Genomic DNA, 8,166 nt, shown 5'->3' with positions numbered 1-8,166 from the left:
GTGAATGAAATAGTGGATGGATGGATGGTGGGGATGAAAGAAAGTGAAACGATAGATGGATAGATGGATTATTTGATGGATGGAAGGAAGAATAAGTGAATGAGTGAAATAATACGTGAATTGGTGGATGAATGGATGGATGGATGGATGGATGGACGGATGGCTGGGTGGAAGAATGACAGACTGACTAAATGAACAGTTGGAATGATGAACTGATGAATAAGTGTAGATAGGCGAGCAAAAGTAAAGACGAATAAAGGAAAGGAGAAAGGACAGACTGACGTAAACACACACACACACACACACACACACACACACACACACACACACACACGAAATAATTATGTTCTATCAATTAAACATTACATTCAGTAATTCTAATAACTATAACACAGAGACAAGGAGTAAATCATAATAAAAATGTCGCATAAAAGATAAAAATAGACACAGATACCGTAACACAGATTAACAACCGATTTAATGACTGAGAAAGAAAGGTGAAAACTCGACACGAGGGGAAAATATTGCTGGGATTAAGTTTGTGAAAGTCTGCGGGAAAAGTTACCCACGTTTCGCGAACCGGTATGTATTTATTCTCTCTCTCTCTCTCTCTCTCTCTCTCTCTCTCTCTCTCTCTCTCATTTATTATCTATCTACAATCTTCCACTCATTTCATATCTACTGTACATATCTACTTCCATCCTACCTCCCCTCTCTCTCTCTCTCCCTCACACCTACCTACCCATTTCCAACCATACATACTTCATACGTACATACTCTCTCTCTCTCTCTCTCTCTCTCTCTCTCTCTCTCTCTCTCTCTCCCCATCGATTAATTTACAGTATCCTCTTTCAACTCAGCTCGTTAAACTACCAATGCAACACAACACTGATATAAGAAATCCTTAGGTATGGGTTAATAAGGAGTTTGGATGGATGGATGGATGGACAGATGGATGGATGGATGGTTGGACAGATGGATGGATGGATGGTGATGAGATGGGGAAGTGGATGGATACTCTGATAGAGTTGTGGATGGATGGATAGATGGGTGATTGACTAAGTGACTGATGGATGAATAGATGGATGGATGGAGGGTGTAGAGTTGGGGAAGTGGATGGATACTGATAGATTTGTGGATGGATGAATAGATGGGTGCTTGACTGAGTGACTGACAGATGAATGGATGGATGGTGAAGGGATGGGGAAGTGGATGGATACTGATAGATTTGTGGATGGAAGGACAGATAGGGGATTGACTGAGTGATGGATAGATGGATGGATGAATAGACGAACAGACGAACTGATATATAGACTGATGGATTTCACATTGTCCTCTTGAAAACTAATAATAATAATAATAATAATAACAATTCCATACGATATATCAGAGTATACAAATCACCTCAAAAATGCATGACATTTGGAAAGGAGTAAACTTTTTTTTATAATAATAATAATGAGGAATTTTTTTGGCGAAATTCTGAACGGAAAAAAAATAATCATTAACTTAACCTCCATCATTTGCTTCTAAAATTCGAAAACAAATCTTGAAATAAAAAAGTTTGTACTAAAAATGAAATAAAAAGAGAAAGAAAGGTATAAATAAGAGGACCATGAGGGATAGGAGGGGGGATAAAAAGAGAGGGAATGTAAAAAGAATCATAAAAGAGGTTTAAGAGAGGGGAGAGAGAGAGAGCATTAGAGAGGGGAAGAGAGGAATAAAAAGAGGGAATGGAGAGAAGTGGGAGGGGACGACAGTGGAGGAATGTGTGTGTGTGTGTGTGTGTGTGTGTGTGTGTGTGTGTGTGTGTGTGTGTGTGTGTGTGTGTGTGTGTGTGTGTGTGTGTGTGTGTGTGTGTGTGTGTGTGTGTGTGTGTGAGAGAGAGAGAGAGAGAGAGAGAGAGAGAGAGAGAGAGAGAAAGAGAGAGAGACATCGTACAAAAGTGGATAAAAAAAAAAAGATGAAATAGAGGAAGAAGAAAGATAAAGGACATATGGTAGGCACAATAAATGAGAGAGAGAGAGAGAGAGAGAGAGAGAGAGAGTTTGGAAGAAATATAAGACATAAAACAAACACGTAAATAAAAAACACAGACATAAAAGCAAGAGAAAGGCAAGCAGGGAAAAACAAAAAAAAGATAAACAATAGAGATTTAAGAGGAGGAGGAATAAAAACGAAAATAAAAGAAAAACATATAAGGAAACAATGGGTATGAAAAGTGGACGAAGAAAAAAAAAAAAGTAAGGAGGGAAATGGAAAGGACAAGAAATTATATAAAAGAGAGGAAGATTTGACTCCACTCGGTGTAGAAGAGCAATTGTGCAGTTTTTAAACAATGCAGTGTGTTGGTTCAGAATATTCAACCTCTCATGTACACTTCTATACATACATACACACACAGCCTACATGCACCCATTTTATATAAATATATGGATCATCATCATCATCATCATCATCATCATCATCATCATCATCCGGACCTCCTTTCCCACCCAAGGGCGGGGTGAGGAGTAGCAATGTCCAGACTGTCCAAATTTGCCCAATCCAATGGGTCTCGCTTCCATTTACTCATCATTCAAACCCCCAGAATCCTGGCTTTATCGGATACGCCAAAAACATTCACCACTTTCTGTAGCTTCACATAAACGTATCCGATAGAGTCAATATGGATACGTACATAAACTCAAGAACAGAAAGGACCATCGTCATACATACATACATACATATATATATACATAAATACAAATATCTACTGTGCATTGCACATATAGATACATACACACACACATACACACGCATTCATACATACATATGCTTATACATCCATACATATTCACCCATACATACATACATGCATACATACATCAAAATAGACATACATACATCAATACATACATATTCCATGCATATTCTCACCCCATACATAAACACAAATACATACATACGCTCATACATACATACATATTCTCACGCTATACATACAAATACATACCTACATACATCAATACATACATACATAATCCATACATATTCTCAGCCCCATACAGTCAAACACAAATACATACATACATCAAAATATGCATACATACATATTCATCCACACCAGGTCACACACGCATCCCCCCATCCATACACCCCATTCACATTTATAAACATTCTTATTTACACACATGATGGCCTAAGAATTACTGTTTTGACACGCTTCACAAACAACTCTCCATCATTTACATATTTACACGTCAAAAACAGACAGCCATTTTATTATTATTATTATTATTTTGATTATGATGATTATTATTATTATTATGCGATTTTATTTAGTTTAGAGGCTTTTCGGACTGGAGGGGTTGGATCTGTCTGCTTCTCTCTCTCTCTCTCTCTCTCTCTCTCGTTCCCATCATTCATTCCATATACATTTAGAGACAGACAGACAGACAGACAGACAGAGCTGCAAAGACACATCAAAGGGTAGTCAAGCATCGCAAGATTAAAAAAAAAAAAAAAAAAAAAAAAAAAAAAAAAAAGAAAAAATGAAAATCTGCGGTATCCACACGCCATGTTTCACTATCTCCCTCTCCCCTATCTGATGTCACCTACGTACCCTTTCACATTTACTTGTGTAGCTCTCTCTCTCTCTCTCTCTCTCTCTCTCTCTCTCTCTCTCTCATCAGTCACTTCATTGTGACTAAAAGTTTGGTGATTTTCAATAGTGCAAAAAAAAAAAAAAAAATCCAATGGTCAGGAGTAATGAAAACATGAGAGAGAGAGAGACAGACAGACAGACAGACAGACAGACAGACGGAGAGGGGGGGACAATATAGTATAAGTGGATAAAATGAGATGAAATAGAGGAAGAAAAAAAAAAAAGATAAAGGACATATGGTAGGCACGAGAGAGAGAGAGAGAGAGAGAGAGAGAGAGTTTAGAAGGAATATGAATAAAGGAGACAAAACAAACAAAAAAAAAACAAGTAACATAAAAGCAAGAAAATGAAGAATGAGAAGAAATAAAAAAAACAAATGCAAGATAAACAGTACATTTAAGAGGAAGACGAATAAAGATGAAAATAAAATAAAAATTGATAAATATAAGAAAACAATACGTATGAAAAGTGGATGAAAAAAAAAAAACAAGAGATAAACCTAATTAATATTTATGGAGGAGGGAAAGTGGAAAGATAAGACAGAAAATATAGGAAGATTTGACTCCACTCGGTATAGAAGAGCAATTGTGCAGATTATAACAAATGTATGGTGTTGGTTCAGAATATTCAACCTCTCATATGTACATTTCTATACGTACACTCACATACATGCACACATTATACATATGTATACGTATATAAACTCAATTACAGAAAGGACTATCTCGATACATACATACATACATATATACATAAATATATACAAGTATTTACTGTACATTGCATATACACACATACACAGATAGAGTATATACGTACACACATTCAACAATACATACATACGTTTATACATCCATAGATATTCTCACCCAATACATACAAACACAAATACATAGCCTATATACAGGCATAGACATTAAAACATACATTCTATTATATCAATACATACATACATATTCCATACCTATTCTCACCCTAAAACATAAAAACACAAATACATAGACATGCATTCAAACATCCACACATACATACATACATACATAAATACATACATATTCATCCACACCAGGTCACACACGCATCCCCCCCAGCCACACACCCCATTCACATTTATAAACATTCTTATTTACACACATGATGGCCTAAGAATTACTGTTTTGACACGCTTCACAAACAACTCTCCATCATTTACATATTTACATGTCAAACACAGAGACAGCCATTTTATTATTATTATTATTATTATTATTATTATTATTATTATGATGATGATGATGATTATTATTATGCGATTTTATTTAGCTTAGAGGCTTTTCGGACCGGAAGGGTTGGATCTCTCTCTCTCTCTCTCTCGTTCTCATCGTTCATTCCATACACATTTGGAGATAGATAGATAGATAGATAGATAGATAGATAGATAGAGAGAGAGAGAGAGAGAGAGAGAGAGAGAGAGAGAGAGAGCTGCAAAGACACATCAAAGGGTAGTCAAGCATCGCACGATAAAAACCAATGAAAATCTGCGGTATCCACACGCCATGTTTCACTATCTCCCTCTCCCCCCTCTGATGTCACCTACGTACCCTTTCATATTTACTTGTGTACTTCTCTCTCTCTCTCTCTCTCTCTCTCTGAGTCACTTCATTATGGTTTTAAATTAGGTCATTTTCAACAAAACGCAAAAAAAAAAAAAATCCATTTGAGAAATCATGGGATAGGATAAGAGAGAGAGAGAGAGAGAGAGAGAGAGAGAGAGAGAGAGAGAGAGAGAGAGAGAGAGAGAGCTGGAAAGACATCAAAGGGCAGCCAAGCACTGCACGATAAAAAGCCAATTGCACGAAATGAATGAAAATCTGCGGTATCCACACTCCATGTTTCACTATCTTCCTCTCCCCTCTCTCTTTGATCTCTCCTACATACCCTTTCACATATTTGTGTACTCTCTCTCTCTCTCTCTCTCTCTCTCTCTCTCTCTCTCTCTCTCTCATCAGTCACTTCATTATGGTTTTAAATTAGGTGATTTTCAACAAGGAAAAAAAAAATCCATTTGTGTGGAGTAAAAACATGGGATCGGATGAGAGAGAGAGAGAGAGAGAGAGAGAGACGCCCCTCACTCTCAGCACAGAAGTCACTAGGGTATAAATATCTCGCTATAAATATCACATACAAAGAAAAAAAAAAAGCCACAAGATGCCAACATATCTCTTGACAATACACGTGTGCCAGAATTCATATTAGCAAAATAATAAAAATAAATAAAATATAAATAATAAAAAATAAGTGAATAAATAAAAATAAGCACACAAATAAAAATATAATAAATCCATAAATAAAAAGAACTAAGTAAATAAAAATAGAGGCGTTTGAGAGTGAAGCCTTCACGTGGTGGCACCGATCTAGGGCGGCGGGTCAACTGCCTGGCTATACACACGTCCCTCAACTACCTCCCGATCCCCCGAAAGGAGAATGGTGGACTGAAGATGGGTAACTTAAGCCTGCAGTCTACGGGGTTCACGTTTCAGATGAACCTTGGGCCACAACAAGAATTAGGAAGAAAATATCGTAGCTTATTTTTTTTTTTTCCTTTTTGCCCCGGTTTTTCATAATACTGGATATACACGAGTGACGGTAGTGAATATTCTTCTGTCTAGTGGTATGAATGAAATTTTTTGACGATAGTAAGATCTTTTTTTAATACAAGGAAGAAGGAAACAAAAGCCAGAACCCCACCAAGAGTCTCCTGTACCAAATGAAAAAAAAATAATAAGCAGCTGTAACATGATTCTAACTGACTGACTGGACTTCTACTACTACTACCACTACTACAAAAATAACTTTAAAATCAGAATTATTAGATTACTATGCAAAGTACAATAATACTAGTGAATAATAATAATAATAATAATTACTATTAATTATGCCATGAGTAATGATGAACTCGTATCATCAAAAAAATCACATAAGATAATCGCTCAAAGATGAACATAACTTATCCACACGACTCTAAGCAAAATGTAAACAATAACCCATTCAGTACGATGACGTCATTAGGAGGTCATGCTTCCTATGCTTTATTTATTTATTTATTTTTTGCTTTGTACTAACATATTTTGTTTCCATTCAACCCTTCAGTACAATGGCTTTTTTTTTCTGTATATTTAAATGTTTCTGCCACCAATTTTATTTAGTTTAAAAGAAATCTATATGGTGCTAAGGAGATAAAAACAATGAGGGAAATTCATCAGCATATATAACGCTGAATGGAAAAAAAATCATCCACTTCTTATGCTAGGAATTATTTCGCTTTACACGGAGAGTTCTATTAAATTATTTCGAGTCGTTTGTCAGATTTTGCTTTTATTCTTTACCAATTACTGAGTTTCGTAGATGTATTAAACAAAAAAAACAGTGATAAGTTGCTTTGGGTTAATTTCTAGTTATCGTTCTTTACCTTTTTCGTTCGCTTCTGTCTTGTGGGGAAAAGAAAGTTGGTATTTACACTAACACTGTTCACTTGTTTTCCATACTGTGTTCTCGCTCACACATTTCACACTCTTTATTTTTATTATTTTCCCGATTCTGTGATTCAAGTCTTGCATTTCCCTCACTTTCAAACGCTTTCTCTCACAGTGTCTCCCGACCAAGCGCCTATACCCTTCCCCTCGGACGTCCAGAGGGTAACTGAGCTATGATTGGTTGGATCGCTCGGGGGAAAACTCTCGTGGCCCGTTCATTGGCTGCCTGGGCATGCGCGGTTGCCGATTAATGTTTTTTTTTTCTTTTCCACCTCGGAGTTTGCATTCTTTTACTGGGATTTAATTATTTTTTTCCCATGAAGTTTGCATCTTAAAACTGTGATTGAATTAAACTGTTTACTACGATTGTTTTGTCATTCTTTGTCTCCTTTTTTCCTCTTCGTCTTCATCATCTTCCTCTACCTCCTCCTCATCCTCTTCTTCTTCTTCTTCTTCTTCTTCTTCTTCTCTCTCTCTCTCTCTCTCTCTCTCTCTCTCTCTCTCTCTCTCTCTAATACCTGTATAACCGTAAAACACATTGGTGTTTAATCAGGTATGTAATTGGATATCGAAATTTTCCGTATTGATAAGTCCTTTTCAAACGTTTCTTTTACATTATTTCCAGACAACTATATTTACTTTGCGGGAGACTTAGACCTGAAGGGAACAGTCTTTATTAACCCAACAATAATAACTACAACTACTACCACAACAGCAATACCAACTACCACCACCACTACTACTACTAATACCACCACCATCACCACTTTTACTACTACTACTACTACTACCACCACCACCACGATCACCAAACATCACCCCACTACCACCATTACTATAACTACTACTACCACCACCACCCTACTACTACTACAACTCCTACCACCACCACAACTATCATTACCATCACAATCATCATCATTCAAGGACTCTCAAATCCCCAATAACACCAGCACAATAAACAAACCCCTTCACCCCGAGAACATATACATTTTACTTCAATTACCT

The sequence above is a fragment of the Coenobita brevimanus genome, chromosome 49 (assembly GCF_032717465.1).
Source record: "Coenobita brevimanus isolate Jiangsu-jjx chromosome 49, ASM3271746v2, whole genome shotgun sequence".
NCBI lineage: Eukaryota > Metazoa > Arthropoda > Malacostraca > Decapoda > Coenobitidae > Coenobita > Coenobita brevimanus.
The sequence above is the reverse complement of the archived record's forward strand: the minus strand, read 5'-3'. Positions refer to the sequence as shown.